Raw genomic sequence first — 26154 nt, 5'->3', positions numbered from 1 at the left:
GCTAAGTTGGGACTCCCCTGCAGGGATTGAACTTTCGAAAGCCGTGCCCGTGGTTATGGGCAGATGGGAATTTGTTAATGTCCGGTTGTAGATAACTTGAACCTTAATTAATTAAAATGAATCAACTGAGTGTGTTGCCGTGATGGCCTCTTCTCGGCGGGGTCCGGGAAGTGGACACGGTGTTGGAGTAATGTTTGCGCAGGCTGCCTTCTAGCTTCTCGCTCGTGCTTTGCCTCCTCTTCTCGCTCTCTTTTGCGAATAAGATAGCCACCATATATGCTAGTCGCTTGCTGCAGCTCCACTTATAATTGCCTTACCCTTCCTATAAGCTTAAATAGTCTTGATCGCGAGGGTACGAGATTGTTGAGTCCCTGCGGCTCACAGATTACTATAACTCCAGATGCAGGTCCAGGTGATTCCGCTCCAGGTGACGAGTACGAGCTCAAGTGGGAGTTCGACGAGGACTCTCAGCGTTATTATGTTTCCTTTCCCGATGATCAGTAGTGGTGCCTAGTTGGGGTTCGATTTAGGGCCTTGTCGCATGTTGGGTCATTTTCTATTTTGGGTGCCGTAGTCGGGCCATGAGTGTTTGTATGATGGATGTTATTTATGTACTTTGATGTGACGTGGCGAGTGTAAGCCAACTATGTATCTCCCCCTTTTATTATATATTACATGGGATGTTGTAATGATTGCCTGACTTGCGACATTGCTTTCAATGCGGTTATGTCTCTAAGTCGTGCCTCGACACGTGGGAGCTATAGCCGCATCGAGGGCGTTACAACGTGCCACATCAAAATTGTGAAATTGGCTATTCAAACATCACACGACACCTTTTTAGCCCACATGCATATCCTAGCTAGGACACTCATGTGTGACGCTTCCATCTGTGGGCCCATGAGGCCATCGTCGATGCATGCATGCATCACTTTGACCTACATCGGGAGAGGTTAATTAATTTCACCATCGATGAGGATTCTTTTGGGTTGTACATATATTACGGCAGGATCATATAGTATGCGGTGAAGAGGGGGAAGGGGGCCATCATATGTAGTATGCTTGATGAACCTCGCTCTGTGTGGGTGCATGGTTTACGGTTTTTGAGGCATGTGGCACATCAAAGTTGTGCATTTTGGGTATTCAACATATATATGTTTGACCCACATGCAAAGCGGTTGTGGTTGTCCTCTCGCACCCACTTAAGCAGTTATTAGTGATATTGATGCTTTCCATCTGTGGGCCCGCTTGGTCCATCACTACTTTTTGCCTGACAACAAGAGAGGTTAATTTGACTTCGGAGGGGATTATTATTTTTGATCTAGGATGACATGCATGATACAGTTTGAGCACACACACATGCTTGTGTACGCATGAAGCCCTCCCATCAAGTCGAAGTGGCTAGTACAACGACACATCATTTACCAATCTCGCTCTGTGTGGGGAGCTAGTTTATGATTTTTGACACACGCGCCACATCAATGTTGTGTATTCGAACATGCATGCACGCATCACCTCCATACATATGCATGTAGTGGTTTCCTTCGAACAATACACTCCATCGCGTGGTTATCAGCGACAACCCTATATATTCATGGGCCCGCGTGGACATCCATGATCACCTTGACCAACAACAAGATAGGTTACCATGGCAGATTCTTCATTTGGTTCGTCTTATCGTAGTATAGGTTATGGTGAGATTCATACCTTAGGTTTGAGCGCATATACTATGCACGCATGCATGCATGAATCCCCGTCGTTGGCTTGAAGTGTGGTGTAACATACATATGCATCATCAACCTAACCCTCACTCAGTGTGGGGATTTCTAGTTCGAAATCATGGTGCCACATCAAAGTTGTTCCATTGTTACTCAAAAACACACCTCTCCATACATATGTTTGGGCCACATGCATGCAGTGGATGTCTTCGGGAACTAGCTACTTGCTTGATTATTGGCGAGCTAGCCCATCTTCGAGGTCGCATGGACGGCCATCACTTTGACCAACAACAAGAGAGAGGTTGTACGACCAAGGTGGATTGTTCTTGGTCCATTTTACGATCCATCTTGGTGAGATATGCCTCTCTGGCCCGCCGACTGAAAGTGTGTGGGGGGTGCTACTTCGCACTTTGCTAGCTGAGCCTCGGTTGGGGGGCATGCATTCATAGCTTAGGATTCCCTTCGTGGTGACACGAGGGTGGGGGTGGGGGCTGCTAGCTACTTCGCACTTTGCTAGGTGAACCTCGGTTGGGGCGGAGGGGCATGCATTCATAGCTTAGGATTCCCTTCGTGTCAACACGAGGGGGGAGGGCTTCTAGCTACTTCGCACTTTGCTAGGTAAACCTCGGTTGGGGGGCATGCATTCATAGCTTAGGATTCCCTTCGTGCCGACACGAGGGAGGAGGGGCTGCTAGCTACTTCGCACTTTGCTAGGTGAACCTCGGTTGGGGGCATCATTCATAGCTTAGGATCCCCTTCGTACCGACACGAGGGAGGGGGCTGCTAGCTACTTTGCACTTTGCTAGGGTGAACCTCGGTTGGGGGGCATGCATTCATAGCTTAGGATTCCCTTCGTGCCGACACGAGGAAGGGGGGCTGCTAGCTACTTCGCACTTTGCTAGGGTGAACCTCAGTTGGGGGGCAAGCATTCATAGCTTAGGATTCCCTTCATGCCGACACGAGGGAGGGGGGATGCTACCGACTTCACGCTTTGCTTGGTGAATGAAACTCGGTTGGGGGGCATGCATTCATAGCTTAGGATTCCCTTCGTGCCGATATGAGGGAGGAGGGGGGATGCTAGCTACTTCGCACTTTGCTAGGTGAACCTTGGTTGGGGGGGAGGGGCATGCATTCATAGCTTAGGATTCCCAATTCGTGTCGACGCGATGGGGGGTGGGGACAAGCAATACTGTGCGCTTTGCGAGAGAGGTGCCACATCGAAGTTGCATTTGGTATTTGAAAATCAAACCACCCTTTTGATACATAAATTTGATCCACATGCAAGTGTGTTCGTGTTCTGACCCTCTCCCGCGTCATTTTTCTCCAAATTTATGAACATTAGACAAGTCGGATGACGCAACAGACACGGTTCACTCAAACTAATTGTGTGCCACGCCGTTGCCCCTATCACGCACACATCCGCATAGTACATTGGGCTCCACGAGGCTCCCCCTCTCAAAAATATCAGCCCGCCTCAAGGGTTTTTCCGTTTCGTAACACACGGTTGTTATCTCCGAACCGTGTGTGATGTTTCTTGTTCCCAATCCTGGCTGCATCCCTAGAAAATATCTACCCGCCTCAAGGCTTTTTATGTTTCATAACACACGATTGTTATCTCTGGCCCATGTGCGATGTTTCTTGTTCCCAATCCCGCCTGCATCCCTAGAAAATATATGCCCGCCTCGATGGTTTTTCTATTTCATAACACACAATTGCTATCTCCGGACCGTGTGTGATGCACTATCATCTAAATTTTCAGTAGCCCGGCATTTCACTCCCACATTTGACTCCCGCGTAGTAAAGAATTTAGTACCTGCATCATTTCCTCGAACACCCCCCCCCCTCCACACACACACACTGAAAGTGCAACTATCCCTGGGTGGATTTGGTAATTCCTAACAACATATAGCCCATTGAGCTAATGCTATTTCAAGATAAATATTTCAGGAAAGCTCAATGTTTGGCATGGCATGGATCAGAAAGTGGACCCCTCAAAATACTAAGAACACATGTTGGCTCAAGCTCAAGACTCTACATTTTACTTTTAGTGATCCAAGATCACATTGAGTCCATAGGAAAAGCCAATACTATTAGAAGGGGCTGAGGTGTTGCTTAATGAGTTACTTGATCAAAATGCTTAGTGATATGCTCCAAAACCCTCAACTACTTTCTCATATCCACATATGTCCCAAACCAAAAGTCAAACTCGGCCCCACTGACATTTCCTACCCGGCGCCACCGAGCTCACTTGACATAGCCACTGCCACAAACCCTAGTCATTTCGGTCTCACTGATAGGGAACTCGGTCTCACCGAGATGGGATTGCAAACTCTCTGTTTCCCTTCGTAATGTTTCGGTCCCACCAAGTTCGCAATGCAAACTCCCTGTTTCTCCTTCGTGACCCCACGCTCTCCCATCCCCCCCCATTCGTACACCGAGGCCGCCAAAACCCGCGAAACCCCACGCTCTTCCATCGGCCTCCCGACCGCCGCCCAGCCGGAGACTCTTCCCTGACTACGTCGTCCACCGCAACAGCTCACCGTCCCTCATCCACCGCACCGTATGAGGATCTATTGTCGATCTCGTCGTCCCGCCAGATCAGCCGCCCCATCCTCCACCTCCAAGGAGCTGCCCTGACATTCGCCTCGTCTATCGCGCCACCTCAATCCCCACAGCGCCGTCTTGACCTGCCCCACCGGAACCGCAGCACCCTCACCAATTCCTCCGATGAAGCCGAGGCCAACTCGGCGCCACCAAGGAGGTTCTGCACTCACCGCTGCATTTTATCTTTTATTCGATCTCACGGGGCTGCCGGTGCTCGATACCGAGCAGACATGGCGTGTCTCCATCGACGGCGCCGTCGCCAGCCACATCATCCATGGCATCTCTCCCCCATGTCGTTGCTTCCTCAGCGGCGACTTCCACAACGGCACTAACTACAGCTGCTCCGGCTCTCGCTCGCGCTACAGCTCTGTTCTTGCTGTCGATCGCGCTGCTGCACTGCTCTTGCTTTCGTTCGTGCTACTGCTCTGCTCTTGCTCTCGCTTGCGCTGCTGCTGCTGTTGGGGAACGTAGTAATTTCAAAATTTTCCTACACACATGCAAGATCATGGTGATGCATAGCAATGAGAGGGGAGAGTGTTGTCCATGTACCCTCGTAGACCGAAAGCGGAAGCATTAGCACCACGCGGTTGATGTAGTCATACGTCTTCACGATCCGACCGATCAAGTACCGAACATACGGCACCTCTGAGTTGAGCACACATTCAGCCCGATGACGTCCCTCGAACTCCGATCCAGCCGAGTGTTGAGGGAGAGTTTCGTCAGCACGACGGCGTGGTGATGATGATGATGTTCTACCGACGCAGGGCTTCGCCTAACCACCTCTACGATATAATCGAGGTGGATTATGGTGGAGGGAGGCACCGCACACGGCTAAGAGATCAAGAGATCAATCGTTGTCTCTATGGGGTGCCCCCTGGCCACGTATATAAAGGAGTGGAGGAGGGGAGGGGCCGGCCCTCTCTATGGCGCACCCTAGGGGAGTCCTACTCCCAGTGGGAGTAGGATTCCCCTTTTCCTAGTAGAACTAGGATCCCTTCAAAGTAGTAGGAGTAGGAGAGAAGGAAAGGGAAGGGAAAAGGAGAAGGAAGGAAGGGGGCGCCCCCCTCCCTAGTCCAATTCGGACCAGCCCATGGGGAGGGGTGCGGCCACCCTTTGAGGCCTTTCTCTCCTTTCCCGTATGGCCCATTAAGGCCCAATACGAATTCCCGTAACTCCCCGGTACTCCCGAAAATACCCGAATCACTCGGAACCTTTCCGATGTCCGAATATAGTCGTCCAATATATCGATCTTTACGTCTCGACCATTTCGAGACTCCTTGTCATGTCCCCGATCTCATCCGGGACTCCAAACTCCTTCGGTACATCAAAACACATAAACTCATAATATAACCGTCATCGAACTTTAAGCGTGCGGACCCTACGGCTTCGAGAACTATGTATACATGACCAAGACACGTCTCCGGTCAATAACCAATAGCGGAACCTGGATGCTCATATTGTCTCCTACATATTCTACGAAGATCTTTATCGGTCAAACCGCATAACAACATACGTTGTTCACTTTGTCATCGGTATGTTACTTGCCCGAGATTCGATCGTCGGTATCTCAGTACCTAGTTCAATCTCGTTACCGGAAAGTCTATTTACTCGTTCCGTAACACATCATCCCACAACTAACACATTAGTTGCAATGCTTGCAAGGCTTATAGTGATGTGCATTACCGAGTGGGCCCAGAGATACCTCTCCGACAATCGGAGTGACAAATCCTAATCTCGAAATACGCCAACCCAACAAGTACCTTCGAAGACACCTGTAGAGCACCTTTATAATCACCCAGTTACGTTGTCACATTTGGTAGCACACAAAGTGTTCCTCCGGTAAACGGGAGTTGCATAATCTCATAGTCATAGGAACATGTATAAGTCATGAAGAAAGCAATAGCAACAAACTAAACGATCAAGTGCTATGCTAACGGAATGGGTCAAGTCAATCACATCATTCTCTAATGATGTGACCTCGTTAATCAAATGACAACTCATGTCTATGGCTAGGAAACTTAACCATCTTTGGTTCAACGAGCTAGTCAAGTAGAGGCATACTAGTGACATATTGTTTGTCTATGTATTCACACATGTATTATGTTTCCGGTTAATACAATTCTAGCATGAATAATAAACATTTATCATGATATAAGGAAATAAATAATAACTTTATTATTGCCTCTAGGGCATATTTCCTTCAGTCTCCCACTTGCACTAGAGTCAATAATCTAGTTCACATCGCCATGTGATTTAACATCAATAGTTCACATTACCATGTGATTAACACCCATAGTTCACATCGTCATGTGACCAACACCCAAAGGGTTTACTAGAGTCAATAATCTAGTTCATATTGCTATGTGATTAATACCCAAAGAGTACTAAGGTGTGATCATGTTTTGCTTGTGAGGGAAGTTTAGTCAACGGGTCTGCCACATTCAGATCCGTATGTATTTTGCAAATTTCTATGTCAACAATGCTCTGCACGGAGCTACTCTAGCTAATTGCTCCCACTTTCAATATGTATCCAGATTCAGACTTTGAGTCATCTGGATCAGTGTCAAAACTTGCATCAACGTAACCCTTTAGGACGAACCTTTTGTCACCTCCATAATCGAGAAACATATCCTTATTCCACTAAGGATAATTTTGACCAATGTCCAGTGATCTACTCCTAGATCACTATTGTACTCCCTTGCCAAACACAGGGAAGGGTATACAATAGGTCTGGTACATAGCATGGCATAGTTTATAGAACCTATGGCTGAGGCATAGGGAATGACTTTCATTCTCTCTCTATCTTCTGCCGTGGTCGGGTTTTGAGTCTTACTCAGTTTCACACCTTGTAACACAGGCAAGAACTCTTTCTTTGACTGTTCCATTTTGAACTACTTCAAAATCTTGTCCAGGTATGTACTCATTGAAAAAATTTATCAAGCGTCTTGATCTATCTCTATAGATCTTGATGCTCAATATGTAAGCAGCTTCACCGAGGTGTTTCTTTGAAAAAAAACTCCTTTCAAACATTCCTTTATGCTTTGCAAAATAATTCTACATTATCTCCGATCAACAATATGTCATACACATATACTTATCAGAAATGTTGTAGTGCTCCCACTCACTTTCTTGTAAATACAGGCTTCACCGCAAGTCTGTATAAAACTATATGTTTTGATTAACTTATCAAAGCGTATATTCCAACTCTGAGATGCTTGCACCAGTCCATAGATGGATCGCTGGAGCTTGTATATTTTGTTAGTACCTTTAGGATTGACAAAACCTTCTGGTTGCATCATATACAACTCTTCTTTAATAAATCCATTAAAGAATGCAATTTTGTTTATCCATTTGCCATATTTCTAAAATGCGGCAATTGCTAACATGATTCGGGCAGACTTCGGCATAGTACGAGTGAGAAACTCTCATCGTAGTCAACACCTTGAACTTGTCGAAAACCTTTTTGCGACAATTCTAGCTTTGTAGATAGTAACACTACTATCAGCGTCCGTCTTCCTCTTGAAGATCCATTTAATCTCAATGGCTCGCTGATCATTGGGCAAGTCAATCAAAGTCCATACTTTGTTCTCATACATGGATCTCATCTCAGATTTCATGGCCTCAAGCCATTTCTCGGAATCTGGGCTCATCATCGCTTCCTCATAGTTCGTAGGCTTGTCATGGTCAAGTAACATGACCTCCAGAATAGGATTACCGTACCATTCTGGTGCGGATCTCCCTCTGGTTTACCTACGAGGTTCGGTAGTAACTTGATCTGAAGTTACATGATCATCATCATTAGCTTCCTCACTAATTGGTGTACTAGTCATAGGAACAGATTTCTGTGATGAACTACTTTCCAATAAGGGAGCAGGTACAGTTACCTCATCAAGTTCTACTTTCCTCCCACTCACTTCTTTCGAGAGAAACTCCTTCTTTAGAAAGGATCCATTCTCAGCAATGAGTATCTTGCCTTCGGATCTATGATAGAAGGTGTATCCAACATTTTCTTTTGGGTATCCTATGAATACGCACTTCTCCGATTTGGATTTGAGCTTATCAGGTTGAAACTTTTTCACATAAGCATTGAAACCTCAAACTTTCAAGAAACGACAGCTTAGGTTTCTTGCCAAACCATAGTTCATACGGCGTCGTCTCAACGGATTTAGATGGTGCCCTATTTAATGTGAATGTAGCTGTCTCTAATGCATAACCCCAAAACGATAGTGGTAAATCGGTAAGAGACATCATAGATCGCACCATATCTAATAAAGTACGGTTACGATGTTCGGATACACCATTACACTATGGTGTTCTAGGTGGCACGATTTTGTGAAACTATTCCACATTCTTTTAATTGAAGACCAAACTCGTAACTCAAATATTTGTCTCTGCGATCAGATCGTAGAAAATTTATTTTCTTGTCACGATGATTTTCCACTTCACTCTGAAGGTTTTTGAACTTTTCAAATGTTTCAGACTTATGTTTCATCAAGTAGATATACCCATATCTGCTCAAATCATCTGTGAAGGTCAGAAAATAACGATTCCCGCCACGAGCCTCAACATTCATCGGACTGCATACATCAGTATGTATTATTTCCAATAAGTCAGTTGCTTGCTCCATTGTTTCGAAGAACTGAGTCTTAGTCATCTTGCCCATGAGGCACGGTTCGCAAGCATCAACTGATTCATAATCAAGTGATTCCAAAAGCCAATCAACATGGATTTTCTTCATGCGCTTTACACCAATATGACCTAAACGGCAGTGCCACAAATAAGTTGCACTATCATTATTATCTTTGCATCTTTTGGCTTCAATGTTATGAGAATGTGTATCACCACGATCGAGATCCAACAAACCATTTTCATTGGGTGTATGACCATAGAAGGTTTTATTCATGTAAACAGAACAGCAATTTATTCTCTTACTTAAATGAATAACCGTATTGCAATAAACATGATCAAATCATATGCATGCTTCAACGCAAACACCAAATAACACTTATTTAGGTTCAACACTAATCCCGAAAGTATAGGGAGTGTGCGATGATGATCATATCAATCTTGGAACCACTTCCAACACACATCGTCACTTCACCCTTAACTAGTCTTTGTTCATTCTGCAACTCCCGTTTCGAGTTACTACTCTTAGTAGCTGAACCAGTATCAAATACCGAGGGGTTGCTATAAACACTAGTAAAGTACACATCAATAACATGTATATCAAATATAGCATTGTTCACTTTGCCATCCTTCTTATCCGCCAAATACTTGGGGCAGTTCCGCTTCCAGTGACCAATCCCTTTGCAGTAGAAACACTTAGTCTCAGGCTTAGGTCCAGACTTGGGCTTCTTCACTTGAGCAGCAACTTGCTTGCCGTTCTTCTTGAAGTTGCCTTTCTTTCCCTTTCCCTTTTCTTGAAACTAGTGGTCTTGTTAATCATCAACACTTGATGCTCTTTCTTGATTTCTACCTTCATCAATTTCATCATCATGAAAAGCTTGGGAATCATTTACGTCATCCCTTGCATACTATAGTTCATCACGAAGTTCTACTAACTTGGTGATGGTGACTAGAGAATTATGTCAATCACTATTTTATCTGGAAGATTAACTCCCACTTGATTCAAGCGATTGTAGTACCCAGACAATCTGAGCACATGCTCAATGCTTGAGCTATTCTCCTCCATCTTTTAGCTATAGAACTTGTTGGAGACTTCATATCTCTCAACTCGGGTATTTGCTTGAAATATTAACTTCAACTCCTGGAACATCTCATATGGTCCATGATGTTCAAAATGTCTTTGAAGTCCTAATTCTAAGCCGTTTAAGCATGGTGCACTAAACTATCAAGTAGTCATCATATTGAGCTAGCCAAACGTTCATAACGTCTGTATCTGCTCCTGCAATAGGCATGTCACCTAGCGGTGCATCAAGGATATGATTCTTCTGTGCAGCAATGAGGATAATCCTTAGATCACGGATCCAATCCGCATCATTGCTACTAACATTTTTCAACTTAGTTTTCTCTAGGAACATATCAAAATAAAACAGAGGAGCTAAACGCGAGCTATTGATCTACAACATAGATATGCTAATACTACTAGGACTAAGTTCATGATAAATTAAAGTTCAATTAATCATATTACTTAAGAACTCCCACTTAGATAGACATCCCTCTAATCATCTAAGTGATCACGTGATCCATATCAACTAAACCATAACCGATCATCACGTGAAATGGAGTAGTTTTCAATGGTGAACATCATTATGTTGATCATATCTACTATATGATTCACGCTCGACCTTTCGGTCTCCAGTGTTTCGAGGCCATATCTGCATATGCTAGGCTCGTCAATTTTAACCCGAGTATTTCTGCGTGTGCAAAACTGGCTTGCACCCGTTGTAGATGGACGTAGAGCTTATCACACCCGATCATCACGTGGTGTCTGGGCACGACGAACTTTGGCAACGGTGCATACTCAGGGAGAACACTTTTATCTTGAAATTTAGTGAGAGATCATCTTATAATGCTACCGTCAATTAAAGCAAGATAAGATGCATAAAAGATAAACATCACATGCAATCAAAATATGTGACATGATATGGCCATCATCATCTTGTGCCTTTGATCTCCATCTCCAAAGCATCGTCATGATCTCCATCGTCACTGGCATGACACCATGATCTCCATCATCTTGATCTATATCAATGTGTCATCACATGGTTGTCTCGCCAACAATTGCTCTTGCAACAATTGCTATCGCATAGCGATAAAGTAAAGCAATTATTTGGCGCTTGCATCTGATGCAATAGAGAGATAACCATAAGGCTTTTGCCAGTTGCCGATAACTTCAACAAAACATGATCATCTCATACAACAACTTATATCTCATCACGTCTTGACCATATCACATCACAACATGCCCTGCAAAAACAAGTTAGACGTCCTCTACTTTGTTGTTGCAAGTTTTATGTGGCTGCTACGGGCTGAGCAAGAACCATTCTTACCTACGCATCAAAACCACAACGGTAGTTTGTCAAGTTGGTGCTGTTTTAACCTTCGCAAGGACCGGGTGTAGCCACACTCGGTTCAACTAAAGTTGGAGAAACTGACACCCGCTAGTCACATGTGTGCATAGCACGGCGGTAAAGCAGTCTCGCGTAAGCGTACGCGTAATGTCAGTCCGGGCCGCTTCATCCAACAATACCGCCAAACCAAAGTATGACATGCTGGTAAGCAGTATGACTTATATCGCCCACAACTCACTTGTGTTCTACTCGTGCATATTACATCAACGCATAAAACCTGGCTCTGATGCCACTGTTGGGGAACGTAGTAATTTCAAAAGTTTCCTACGCACATGCAAGATCATGGTGATGCATAGCAACAAGAGGGGAGAGTGTTGTCCACGTACCCTTGTAGACCGAAAGTGGAAGCTATAGCACAACGCGGTTGATGTAGTCGTACGTCTTCATGATCTGACCGATCAAGTACCGAACGTACAGCACCTCCGAGTTCAGCACACATTCAGCCCGATGATGTCCCTCGAACTCCGATCCAGCCAAGTGTTTAGGGAGAGTTTCGTCAGCACGACGGCGTGGTGACGATGATGATGTTCTACCGACGCAGGACTTCGCCTAAGCACCGCTATGATATAATCGAGGTGGATTATGGTGGAGGGAGGCACCGCACATGGCTAAGAGATCAAGAGATCAAGTGTTGTCTCTATGGGGTGCCCCCTGGCCACGTATATAAAGGAGTGGAGGAGGGGAGGGGCCGGCCCTCTCTATGGCGCGCCCTAGGGGAGTCCTACTCCCACCGGGAGTAGGATTCCCCTTTTCCTAGTAGAACTAGGATCCCTTCCAAGTAGTAGGAGTAGGAGAGAAGGAAAGGGAAGGGAAAAGGAGAAGGAAGGAAGGGGCGGCCCCCTCCCTAGTCCAATTCGGACCAGCCCATGGGGAGGGGTGCGGCCACCCTTTGAGGCCTTTCTCTCCTTTCTCGTATGGCCCATTAAGGCCCAATACGAATTCCCGTAACTCCCCGGTACTCCCGAAAATACCCGAATCACTCGGAACCTTTCGATGTCCGAATATAGTCATCCAATATATAGATCTTTACATCTCGACCATTTCGAGACTCCTCGTCAAGTCCCCGATCTCATCCGGGACTCCAAACTCCTTCGGTACATCAAAACACATAAACTCATAATATAACTGTCATCAAACTTTAAGCGTGCGGACCCTACGGCTTCGAGAACTATGTAGACATGACCGAGACACGTCTCCGGTCAATAACCAATAGCGGAACCTGGATGCTCATATTGGCTCCTACATATTCTACGAAGATCTTTATCGGTCAAACCGCATAACAACATACGTTGTTCCCTTTGTCATCGGTATGTTACTTGCCCGAGATTCGATCGTCGCTATCTCAATACCTAGTTCAATCTCATTACCGGCAAGTCTCTTTACTCGTTCTGTAACACATCATCCCACAACTAACTCATTAGTTGCAATGCTTGCAAGGCTTATAGTGATGTGCATTACCGAGTGGGCCTAGAGATACCTCTCCGACAATCGGAGTGACAAATCCTAATCTCGAAATATGCCAACCCAACAAGTACCTTCGGAGAAACCTGTAGAGCACCTTTATAATCACCCAGTTACGTTGTGACGTTTGGTAGCACACAAAGTGTTCCTCCGGTAAACGGGAGTTGCATAATCTCATAGTCATAGGAACATGTATAAGTCATGAAGAAAGCAATAGCAACAAACTAAACGATCAAGTGCTATGCTAACGGAATGGGTCAAGTCAATCACATCATTCTCTAATGATGTGACCCCGTTAATCAAATGACAACTCATATCTATGGCTAGGAAACTTAACCATCTTTGATTCAACGAGCTAGTCAAGTAGAGGCATACTAGTGACATACTCTTTGTCTATGTATTCACACATGTATTATGTTTCTGGTTAATACAATTCTAGCATGAATAATAAACATTTATCATGATATAAGGAAATAAATTATAACTTTATTATTGCCTCTAGGGCATATTTCCTTCAACTGCTGCTGTTGCATGACCTCCGGCAGCTACAGGAGTTGCTGCTTTAGCACTCGCTCGCGGTGCTACTGCACGACTTTCTCTCTGCTAGTGCGTTCCCTGCTCGAGCGTCTGCTGATTTAGATCACTGCTTCTCTGCTACTAGTGCTCGAACGCCCTAAACATCTATTGCAATGCTCTGTTACTAGTTCAATCAGTTTCGATAGTAAAATTCAGTTTCGACTGTGAAGTTCATTTCTTCAGTTAAGTTCACAGTGAACAGTACTTACAGCATCTGTCGGAGCGGCCGTGGCGCGGCTGATGCGTTTTACATCTACCACTTTTTGGTGATGTATTTTACATCATCTATTGCAGATGATATTAGGGTCCCACTTCAGATTAACGTTGTCTGTCTTGTCATGCTTCAGCCTCGTCGCCGTTCACCTTAGCGGAGCTGCTCCAATGACGGAACCGTCCATCATAGCGGAGCAGTACCCTCGGCGCCATTTCCAGAGGCCTCGGATCTTCTTCCCCGCCTCCGACAGTCACACCCGCATCATCACCATCCTCCATGTCCAACCCAATGATGTTGAGGTCCACAAGGCTATGCCAAAGAGGTTGTACACTCGTCGCATCACTTTGTTTCTCCATTCCTCTGTTCTTCCAATTCACGTGAGCCAAACACCCAGGTTGACTGAAATACTATGTTTCCAAATGCTCTGTTTTGCACATGCATTCCTATCCTATTCATGTGTTTTTCCTGTCCCTTAATTTATAGAATCCTCCAATTCTAAGGAGCTGAGGGAGTCCTGGATTAGGGGGTCTCCGGATAGCCGGACTATATCCTTTGGCCGGACTGGACTATGAAGATACAAGATTCAAGACTTCGTCTCATGTCCGGATGGGACTTTACTTGGCGTAGAAGGCAAGCTAGGCAATACGGATATGTATATCTCCTCCTTTGTAATCGACCTTGTGTAACCCTAGCCCCCTCTGGTGTCTATATAAACCGGGGGGTTTTAGTCCGTAGGACAACAACAATCATACCATAGGCTAGCTTTTAGGGTTTAGCCTCTTCGATCTCGTGGTAGATCAACTCTTGTACTACTCATATTATCAAGAACAATCAAGCAGGACGTAGGGTATTACCTGTTGGGGAACGTAGTAATTTCAAAAAAAATCCTACGCACACGCAAGATCATGGTGATGCATAGCAACGAGAGGGGAGAGTGTTGTCTACGTACCCAACGCAGACCGACTGCGGAAGCGCTGACACGACGTAGAGGAAGTAGTCGTACGTCTTCACGATCCAACCGATCAAGCACCGAAACTACGGCACCTCCGAGTTCGAGCACACGTTCAGCTCGATGACGATCCCCGGACTCCGATCTAGCAAAGTGTCAGGGAAGAGTTCCGTCAGCACGACGGCATGGTGACGATCTTGATGAACTACAGCAGCAGGGCTTCGCCTAAACTCCGCTACAGTATTATCGAGGAATATGGTGGCAGGGGGCACCGCACACGGCTAAGGAATAGATCACGTGGATCAACTTGTGTGTTTCTGGGGTGCCTCTGCCTCAGTATATAAAGGAGCCAAGGGGGAGGGGGGCGCCGGCCTAGGAGGAGGGCGCAGGAGGAGTCCTACTCCTTCCGGGAGTAGGACTCCCCCCCCCAATCCTATTCCAAGTAGGATTCCCAAGGGGGGGAAAGAGAGAGAGGGGGGCCGGCCACCTTCTCCTAGTCCTAATAAGACTAGGGGAGGGGGGAGGTGCGCAGCCACCTTGGGCTGCCCCTTTCTCCTTTCCACTAAGGCCCATGAAGGCCCATATGGCTCTCGGGGGGGTTCCGGTAACCTCCCGGTAACCCGGTAAAATCCCGATTTCACCCGGAACACTTCCGATATCCAAACATAGGCTTCCAATATATCAATCTTTACGTCTCGACCAATTCGAGACTCCTCGTCATGTCCGTGATCACATCCGGGACTCCGAACAACCTTCGGTACATCAAAATGCATAAACTCATAATATAACTATCATCGTAACCTTAAGCGTGCGGACCCTACGGGTTCGAGAACAATGTAGACATGACCGAGACACGTCTCTGGTCAATAACCAATAGCGGGACCTAGATGCCCATATTGGCTCCTACATATTCTACGAAGATCTTTATCGGTCAGACCGCATAACAACATACGTTGTTCCCTTTGTCATCGGTATGTTACTTGCCCGAGATTCGATCGTCGGTATCCAATACCTAGATCAATGCTCCTTTATAATCACCCAGTTACGTTGTGACGTTTGGTAGCACCCAAAGTGTTCCTCCGGCAAACGGGAGTTGCATAATCTCATAGTCATAGGAACATGTATAAGTCATGAAGAAAGCAATAGCAACATACTAAACGATCGGGTGCTAAGCTAATGGAATGGGTCATGTCAATCAGATCATTCAACTAATGATGTGACCTCGTTAATCAAATAACAACTCATTGTTCATGGTCAGGAAACATAACCATCTTTGATTAACGAGCTAGTCAAGTAGAGGCATACTAGTGACACTTTGTTTGTCTATGTATTCACACATGTATTATGTTTCCGGTTAATACAATTCTAGCATGAATAATAAACATTTATCATGATTATAAGGAAATAAATAATAACTTTATTATTGCCTCTAGGGCATATTTCCTTCAGTCTCCCACTTGCACTAGAGTCAATAATCTAGATTACACTGTAATGATTCTAACACCCATGGAGCCTTGGTGCTGATCATGTTTTGCTCGTGGAAGAGGCTTAGTCAACGGGTCTGCAACATTCATATCTGTATGTATCTTGCAAATCTCTATGTCTCCCACCTAGACTAGATCCCGGATGGAGTTGAAGCGTCTCTTGATGTGTTTGGTCCTTTTGTGAAATCTGGATTCCTTTGCCAAGGCAATTGCACCAGTATTGTCACAAAAGATTTTCATTGGACCCGATGCATTAGGTATGACACCTAGATCGGATATGAACTCCTTCATCCAGACTCCTCCGTTCGCTGCTTCTGAAGCAGCTGTGTACTCCGCTTCACATGTAGATCCCGCTACGACGCTTTGTTTAGAACTGCACCAACTGACAGCTCCACCGTTTAATGTAAACACGTATCCGGTTTGCGATTTAGAATCATCCGGATCAGTGTCAAAGCTTGCATCAACGTAACCTTTTACGGTGAGCTCTTTGTCACCTCCATATACGAGAAACATATCCTTAGTCCTTTTCAGGTATTTCAGGATGTTCTTGACCGCTGTCCATTGATCCACTTCTGGATTACTTTGGTACCTCCCTGCTAAACTTATAGCAAGGCACACATCAGGTCTGGGACACAGCATTGCATACATGATAGATCCTATTGCTGATGCATAGGGAACATCTTTCATATTCTCTCTATCTTCTGCAGTGGTCAGGCATTGAGTCTTACTCAACTTCACACCTTGTAACACAGGCAAGAACCCTTTCTTTGCTTGATCCATTTTGAACTTCTTCAAAATTTTGTCAAGGTATGTGCTTTGTGAAAGTCCAATTAAACGTCTTGATCTATCTCTATAGATCTTAATGCCTAATATGTAAGCAGCTTCACCGAGGTCTTTCATTGAAAAACTTTTATTCAAGTATCCCTTTATGCTATCCAGAAATTCTATATCATTTCCAATCAGCAATATGTCATCCACATATAATATCAGAAATGCTACAGAGCTCCCACTCACTTTCTTGTAAATACAGGCTTCTCCGAAAGTCTGTATAAAACCAAATGCTTTGATCACACTATCAAAACGTTTATTCCAACTCCGAGAGGCTTGCACCAGTCCATAAATGGATCGTTGGAGCTTGCACACTTTGTTAGCTCCCTTTGGATCGACAAAACCTTCCAGTTGCATCATATACAACTCTTCTTCCAGAAATCCATTCAGGAATGCAGTTTTGATATCCATCTGCCAAATTTCATAATCATAAAATGCGGCAATCGCTAACATGATTCGGACGGACTTAAGCATCGCTACGGGTGAGAAGGTCTCATCATAGTCAATCCCTTGAACTTGCCGAAAACCTTTTGCGACAAGTCGAGCTTTGTAGACAGTAACATTACCATCAGCGTCAGTCTTCTTCTTAAAGATCCATTTATTCTCAATTGCTTGCCGATCATTGGGCAAGTCAACCAAAGTCCATACCTTGTTCTCATACATGGATCCCATCTCAGATTTCATGGCTTCAAGCCACTTTGCGGAATCTGGGCTCACCATCGCTTCTTCATAGTTCGTAGGTTCATCATGATCTAGTAGCATGACTTCCAGAACAGGATTACCGTACCACTCTGGTGCGGATCTTACTCTGGTTGATCTACGAGGTTCAGTAGTATCTTGATCTGAAGTTTCATGATCATTATCATTGGCTTCCTCACTAACTGGTGTAGGTGTCACTGAAACAGTTTTCTGTGATAAACTACTTTCCAGTAAGGGAGCAGGTACAGTTACCTCGTCAAGTTCTACTTTCCTCCCACTCACTTCTTTCGAGAGAAACTCCTTCTCTAGAAAGAATCCATTCTTAGCAACGAATGTCTTGCCTTCGGATCTGTGATAGAAGGTGTACCCAACAGTTTCCTTTGGGTATCCTATGAAGACACATTTCTCCGATTTGGGTTCGAGCTTATCAGGTTGAAGCTTTTTCACATAAGCATCGCAGCCCCAAACTTTAAGAAACGACAACTTTGGTTTCTTGCCAAACCACAGTTCATAAGGCGTCGTCTCAACGGATTTTGATGGTGCCCTATTTAACGTGAATGCAGCCGTCTCTAGAGCATAACCCCAAAACGATAGCGGTAAATCAGTAAGAGACATCATAGATCGCACCATATCTAGTAAAGTACGATTACGACGTTCGGACACACCATTACGTTGTGGTGTTCCGGGTGGCGTGAGTTGCGAAACTATTCCACAGTTTTTCAAATGTACACCAAACTCGTAACTCAAATATTCTCCTCCACGATCAGATCGTAGAAACTTTATTTTCTTGTTACGATGATTTTCAACTTCACTCTGAAATTCTTTGAACTTTTCAAATGTTTCAGACTTATGTTTCATTAAGTAGATATATCCATATCTGCTTAAATCATCTGTGAAGGTGAGAAAATAACGATATCCGCCACGAGCCTCAATATTCATCTGACCACATACATCGGTATGTATGATTTCCAACAAACCTGTTGCTCTCTCCATAGTATCGGAGAATGGTGTTTTAGTCATCTTGCCCATGAGGCACGGTTCGCAAGTACCAAGTGATTCATAATCAAGTGGTTCCAAAAGTCCATCAGTATGGAGTTTCTTCATGCGCTTTACACCGATATGACCTAAACGATAGTGCCACAAATAAGTTGCACTTTCATTATCAACTCTGCATCTTTTGGCTTCAACATTATGAATATGTGTATTACTACTATCGAGATTCAATAAAAATAGACCACTCTTCAAGGGTGCATGACCATAAAAGATATTACTCGTATAAATAGAACAACCATTATTCTCTGATTTAAATGAATAACTGTCTCGCATCAAACAAGATCCAGATATAATGTTCATGCTCAACGCTGGCACCAAATAACAATTATTTAGGTCTAATATTAATCCCGAAGGTAGATGTAGAGGTAGCGTGCCGACCGCGATCACATCGACTTTGGAACCGTTTCCCACGCGCATCGTCACCTCGTCCTTTGCCAGTGCCCGCTTATTCCGTAGTCCCTGTTTCGAGTTGCAAATATTAGCAACAGAACCAGTATCAAATACCCAGGTGCTACTGCAAGCTCTAGTAAGGTACACATCAACAACATGTATATCACATATACCTTTGTTCACCTTGCCATCCTTCTTATCCGCCAAATACTTGGGGCAGTTCCGCTTCCAGTGACCAGTCTGCTTGCAGTAGAAGCACTCAGTTTCAGGCTTAGGTCCAGACTTGGGTTTCTTCTCCTGAGCAGCAACTTGCTTGCCGTTCTTCTTGAAGTTCCCCTTCTTCTTCCCTTTGCCCTTTTCCTTGAAACTAGTGGTCTTGTTAACCATCAACACTTGATGCTCCTTCTTGATTTCTACCTCCGCAGCTTTCAGCATTGCGAAGAGCTCGGGAATAGTCTTGTTCATCCCTTGCATATTATAGTTCATCACGAAGCTCTTGTAGCTTGGTGGTAGTGATTGGAGAATTCTGTCAATGACGCAATCATCCGGAAGATTAACTCCCAATTGAATCAAGTGATTATTATACCCAGACATTTTGAGTATATGCTCACTGACAGAACTGTTCTCCTCCATCTTGCAGCTATAGAACTTATTGGAGACTTCATATCTCTCAATTCGGGCATTTGCTTGAAATATTAACTTCAACTCCTGGAACATCTCATATGCTCCATGACGTTCAAAACGTCGTTGAAGTCCCGATTCTAAGCCGTAAAGCATGGCACACTGAACTATCGAGTAGTCATCAGCTTTGCTCTGCCAGACGTTCATAACATCTGGTGTTGCTCCAGCAGCAGGCCTGGCACCCAACGGTGCTTCCAGGACGTAATTCTTCTGAGCAGCAATGAGGATAATCCTCAAGTTACGGACCCAGTCCGTGTAATTGCTACCATCATCTTTCAACTTTGCTTTCTCAAGGAACGCATTAAAATTCAACGGAACAACAGCACGAGCCATCTATCTACAATCAACATAAACAAGCAAGATACTATCAGGGACTAAGTTCATGATAAATTTAAGTTCAATTAATCATATTACTAAAGAACTCCCACTTAGATAGACATCCCTCTAATCTTCTAAGTGATTACGTGATCCAAATCAACTAAACCATAACCGATCATCACGTGAGATGGAGTAGTTTTCAATGGTGAACATTGTTTATGTTGATCATATCTACTATATGATTCACGCTCGACCTTTCGGTCTCCGTGTTCCGAGGCCATATCTGCATATGCTAGGCTCGTCAAGTTTAACCTGAGTATTCTGCTTGTGCAAAAACTGGCTTGCACCCGTTGTAGATGGACGTAGAGCTTATCACACCCGATCATCACGTGGTGTCTGGGCACGATGAACTTTGGCAACGGTGCATACTCAGGGAGAACACTTCTTGATAATTTAGTGAGAGATCATCTTATAATGCTACCGTCAATCAAAGCAAGATAAGATGCATAAAAAGATAAACATCACATGCAATCAATTTAAGTGATATGATATGGCCATCATCATCTTGTGCTTGTGATCTCCATCTCCGAAGCACCGTCATGATCACCATCGTCACCGGCACGACACCTTGATCTCCATCGTAGCATCGTTGTCGTCTCGCCAATCTTATGCTTCCACGACTATCACTACCGTTTAGTAATAAAGTAAAGCATTACATCGCGATTGCATTGCATACAATAAAGCGACAACCATATGGCTCCTGCCAGTTGCCGATAACTCGGTTACAAAACATGATCATCTCATACAATAAAATTCAGCATCATGCCTTGACCATATCACATCACAACATTCCCTGCAAAAACAAGTTAGACATCCTCTACTTTGTTGTTGCAAGTTTTACGTGGCTGCTACGGGCTTAAGTAAGAACCAATCTCACCTACGCATCAAAACCACAACGATAGTTTGTCAAATAGACTCCGTTTTAACCTTCGCAAGGACCAGGCGTAGCCACACTCGGTTCAACTAAAGTTGGAGAGACAGTCGCCCGCAAGCCATCTATGTGCAAAGCACGTTGAGGGAACTGGTCTCGCATAAGCGTACACATAAGGTTGGTCTGGGTCGTCTCGTCCAACAATACCGCCGAACCAAAGTATGACATGCTGGTAGGCAGTATGACTTGTATCGTCCACAACTCACTTGTGTTCTACTCGTGCAAATAACATCAAACCATAAAACCTAGGCTCGGATGCCACTGTTGGGGAACGTAGTAATTTCAAAAAAATTCCTACGCACACGCAAGATCATGGTGATGCATAGCAACGAGAGGGGAGAGTGTTGTCTACATACCCAACGCAGACCGACTGCGGAAGCGCTGACACGACGTAGAGGAAGTAGTCGTACATCTTCACGATCCAATCGATCAAGCACCGAAACTACGGCACCTCCGAGTTTGAGCACACGTTCAGCTCGATGACGATCCCCGGACTCCGGTCCAGCAAAGTTTCGGGGAAGAGTTCCGTCAGCACGACGGCGTGGTGACGATCTTGATGAACTACAGCAGCAGGGCTTCGCCTAAACTCCGCTACAGTATTATCGAGGAATATGGTGGCAGGGGGCACTGCACACGGCTAAGGAATAGATCACGTGGATCAACTTGTGTGTTTCTGGGGTGCCTCTACCTCAGTATATAAAGGAGCCAAGGGGGAGGGGGCGCCGGCCTAGGAGGAGGGCGCAGGAGGAGTCCTACTCCTTCCGGGAGTAGGACTCCCCCCCCCCCCAATCCTATTCCAACTAGGATTCCCAAGGGGGGAAAGAGAGAGAGGGGGGCCGGCCACCTTCTCCTAGTCCTATTAGGACTAGGGGAGGGGGGAGGTGCGCAGCCACCTTGGGCTGCCCCTTTCTCCTTTCCACTAAGGCCCATGAAGGCCCATATGGCTCCCGGGGGGGTTCCGGTAACCTCCCGGTAACCCGGTAAAATCCCGATTTCACCCGGAACACTTCCGATATCCAAACATAGGCATCCAATATATCAATCTTTACGTATCGTCCAATTCGAGACTCCTCGTCATGTCCGTGATCACATCCGGGACTCCGAAGAACCTTCGGTACATCAAAATGCATAAACTCATAATATAACTGTCATCGTAACCTTAAGCGTGCGGACCCTACGGGTTCGAGAACAATGTAGACATGACCGAGACACGTCTCCGGTCAATAACCAATAGCGGGACCTGGATGCCCATATTGGCTCCTACATATTCTACGAAGATCTTTATCGGTCAGACCGCATAACAACATACGTTGTTCCCTTTGTCATCGATATGTTACTTGCCCGAGATTCGATCGTCGGTATCCAATACCTAGATCAATCTCGTTACCGGCAAGTCTCTTTACTCGTTCCGTAATACATCATCTCACAACTAACGTATTAGTTGTAACGCTTGCAAGGCTTATGTGATGTGTATTACCGAGAGGGCCCAGAGATACCTCTCCGACAATCGGAGTGACAAATCCTAATCTCGAAATACGCCAACCCAACATCTACCTTTGGAGACACCTGTAATGCTCCTTTATAATCACCCAGTTACGTTGTGACGTTTGGTAGCACCCAAAGTGTTCCTCCGGCAAACGGGAGTTGCATAATCTCATAGTCATAGGAACATGTATAAGTCATGAAGAAAGCAATAGCAACATACTAAACGATCGGGTGCTAAGCTAATGGAATGGGTCATGTCAATCAGATCATTCAACTAATGATGTGACCTCGTTAATCAAATAACAACTCATTGTTCATGGTCAGGAAACATAACCATCTTTGATTAACGAGCTAGTCAAGTAGAGGCATACTAGTGACACTTTGTTTGTCTATGTATTCACACATGTATTATGTTTCCGGTTAATACAATTCTAGCATGAATAATAAACATTTATCATGATTATAAGGAAATAAATAATAACTTTATTATTGCCTCTAGGGCATATTTCCTTCATTACCTCCATCAAGAGCCCGAACCTGGGTAAACATCGTGTCCCTGCCTCCTGTTACCATCCGCCTTAAGACGCAACAGTTCGGGACCCCCTACCCGAGATCCGCCGGTTTTGACACCGACATTGGTGCTTTCATTGAGAGTTCCACTGTGCCGTCACCATAAGGAAGGATGCCTCGTCTTGTTGTTAAAAACAACATTACCGCCGGGGGAGCCCTGGCTGTCGGCCAAACTCTCCGGCTAGGCAGTTTCATCATGACCGCCCGTTCGGCTGCTTCACCGACGATGACTTCTCAGGTCATCGAAAACAGCCTCCACGTCGGCTCGGAATTTGCCGAGCAGATGGATCCAATGGAGCTCTCACCCCTAAACGAGCTCTTGGATCGCATCACCGCCTTGGGAGTCGCTACGGACTATGATCGGATTGGGCTTAAACCCGATCAAAGGGAGATTAACTCTCCACCGATCACCCATCATATTTCGGTGGTGGAGGAACAATGCGGCGATTCTTCCACTATCTTGAGGACTAACTATGTCCGGATTCCTGAGCTCTCCGAGCCAGATAGCCGTTTACGGGAGGACATCACCCAAGTCCTGAACCTAGAGTCAGGCGGCGGGCCAGACTTATCGGGCAACATCCCGAAACCCGAACTTCCAAGATTGGAAACTCCTCGACCCCTGGGTCTCAGATCGGGTAAGGGTTCGGACTCAAAGCCACCCACCCACCCAAGCATAAACGATTTTTCCCACATCAGGCAAGCGCCCCAGGAAACAGTACATCATTATTGGGCCAGATTCATCCTTGTGATGAACAAGGTTAAGGACTGGCGCGAGGAAGACACAGTCTCATTTTTCTGCAATAATTGCATGGATAAGGGAATCCTTAACACCATAAGTCGCCATGACATATCACGCTTCGCTGACTTGGCGTCCATAGTATGAAAGTACTGTGCGATGGAAAGTGCCTGGAAAACCGAAACGAAATTTTGGGATAATCCGGCTCCGAATATACACCCAGTCAGAAGTAAAAGGGTGCACTATCATAAGACACCCGAGTTAACTACAAAGAAGCAAAGATCCTCTACAGGGCGTGGAACCGTATTGGAGGGATGGCTCAACGGACCCTGCAAAATTCATAGCACAGCGGATACCATACCAACACTCAGCCTTAGAGCATGTTGGGTACTCCGGCAGGTGGCCAAAAGTGGTGAGGATCTTCTCATCCCAGATGCCACAGAGCACCATCCCGGGGATAAAAATACGGTATTAACTGTCTTTGAAACCAAGGCGCAAGCGAACACCCCGCAGCCTTGCCGAAATCTGCCATGTGGCAGCAATAAATCCATGGAGTGACACGGCTATTACCTTCAATGCCAGTGACGAACCTAAATTCCGAACATCCCGAGCACCAGCTGCACTGGTCCTCAGTCCAATTGTGGACGGATTTCGACTCACCAAAGTACTCATGGACGGCGGCGATGGATTAAACCTCATCTATGAGGAAACTCTTCAAAAAATGGAAATAGACTGGAACCGCATTGAGCAAAGCAGCACAACCTTCAGAGGAATCATCCCCAGTCGGGAAGCACGCTGTGCAAGGAAAATCACACTAGATGTGGTATTCGGCATGCCGGAGAACTATAGGTCTGAAGAAATTACATTCCAAGTGGCCCCGTTCAGTAGTGGATACCACGCCCTTTTAGGGCAGGAGGCGTTCATGATCTTCCAAGCTATACCCCATTATGGGTACATGAAGCTCAAAATGCCCGGGCCCATCGGAATCATCACTCTCGCTAGTGATTCGGACACAGCACTCCGCGCTGAAAACAAAACAGCCGCATTGGCCCTCGAGGCATTATCCGAAGCCCTTGCGGCCGAGGAATTAACTGTGCTACGCTCCATAGTGGACAGGGACGACGTGATACTTGACAAAAGATCTAAGTCCACCTTTTTTAAACCAGTGGATGAAATAGTCAAATTCCAAGAACAACCTCCACCGGGGCACAGTTAAACCCCGTTGTGGACGCCGCACTATGAGAGTTCCTGCGCGAGAATTGGGACATATTCGCCTGGCACCCCTCAGACATGCCAGGAATCCCACGCAGGCTGGCCGAGCACAGCCTCAATATTCTAAAGGGATTCAAGCCGGTCAAGTAGACTCTTCGGCGTTTCTCTAAACCTAAGAGACAAGCTATGGGAGAGGACACTAGTGCAGAACCGGGCAATAGCACCGGTTCGTAAGGCCCTTTAGTGCCGGTTCCATAACTGGCACTAAAGTGTGGGCACTAAAGCCCCCCCCCCTTTAGTACCGGTTCAGCACGAACCGGTGCTAAAGGGCAACCACGTGGCACGAGCCAGCTCCGGGGGCCGGGAGCCCTTTAGTACCGGTTGGTAACACCAACCGGTACTAAAATGTTTGGGGTTTTTTGGTTTTTTGATTTCTTTTTCATTTAATTTTGTGTTTTCCATTTTAATTCTTTTTCGTTTGCTGGTATTTTACGATACTACACATTGTACACGTTATGCATATATATATATATAGAATTTCTAGTAGAACCAGTCATATATATATATCATCAATGTCTCACAAACCACCATATTAATTCACACATACACACATGTATAGCTATATACAATTTCTCCTACATATGCATGTTGCCTTCGGAGCCAGTGGCATTAGCCTAATTGGTGCCTTCGGAGCACGATGACAATTGGAAGTGGTTCATGACCTGGTCGATGGGGGCGATAGCGGGTAATAGTATTCTCCCTTCGGATTTATGACCTGGTCGAGCAAAAATTACGCTATTTCCTCTTGAAGTGCTTCTACACGCTCCGTTTCTAGGAGCTTGTCCCGCACCTCTATGAACTATTAAGAAGGAGATCAATATGCATGTGTATTAGTTGTGTGACTAGATGATAATGGTGTAAAAATTGTGAATAGTGTTCTGACAAGCGTACCCATTCCTGTCTTTGAGATCTGCTCCTTTCGGACGCCATCATGCGAATGTTCTCGCAAACGCAGAATGCACACAGATCAGTCCCCTGCGCCTGCTTCAGGGCCTTTATTACGAGAATGGAATTTAATTTGATCAGATAATAAT

The sequence above is a fragment of the Triticum urartu genome, chromosome 2, assembly GCF_003073215.2.
Source record: "Triticum urartu cultivar G1812 chromosome 2, Tu2.1, whole genome shotgun sequence".
NCBI classification, from domain to species: domain Eukaryota; kingdom Viridiplantae; phylum Streptophyta; class Magnoliopsida; order Poales; family Poaceae; genus Triticum; species Triticum urartu.
Note: the sequence above shows the minus strand (reverse complement) of the source record.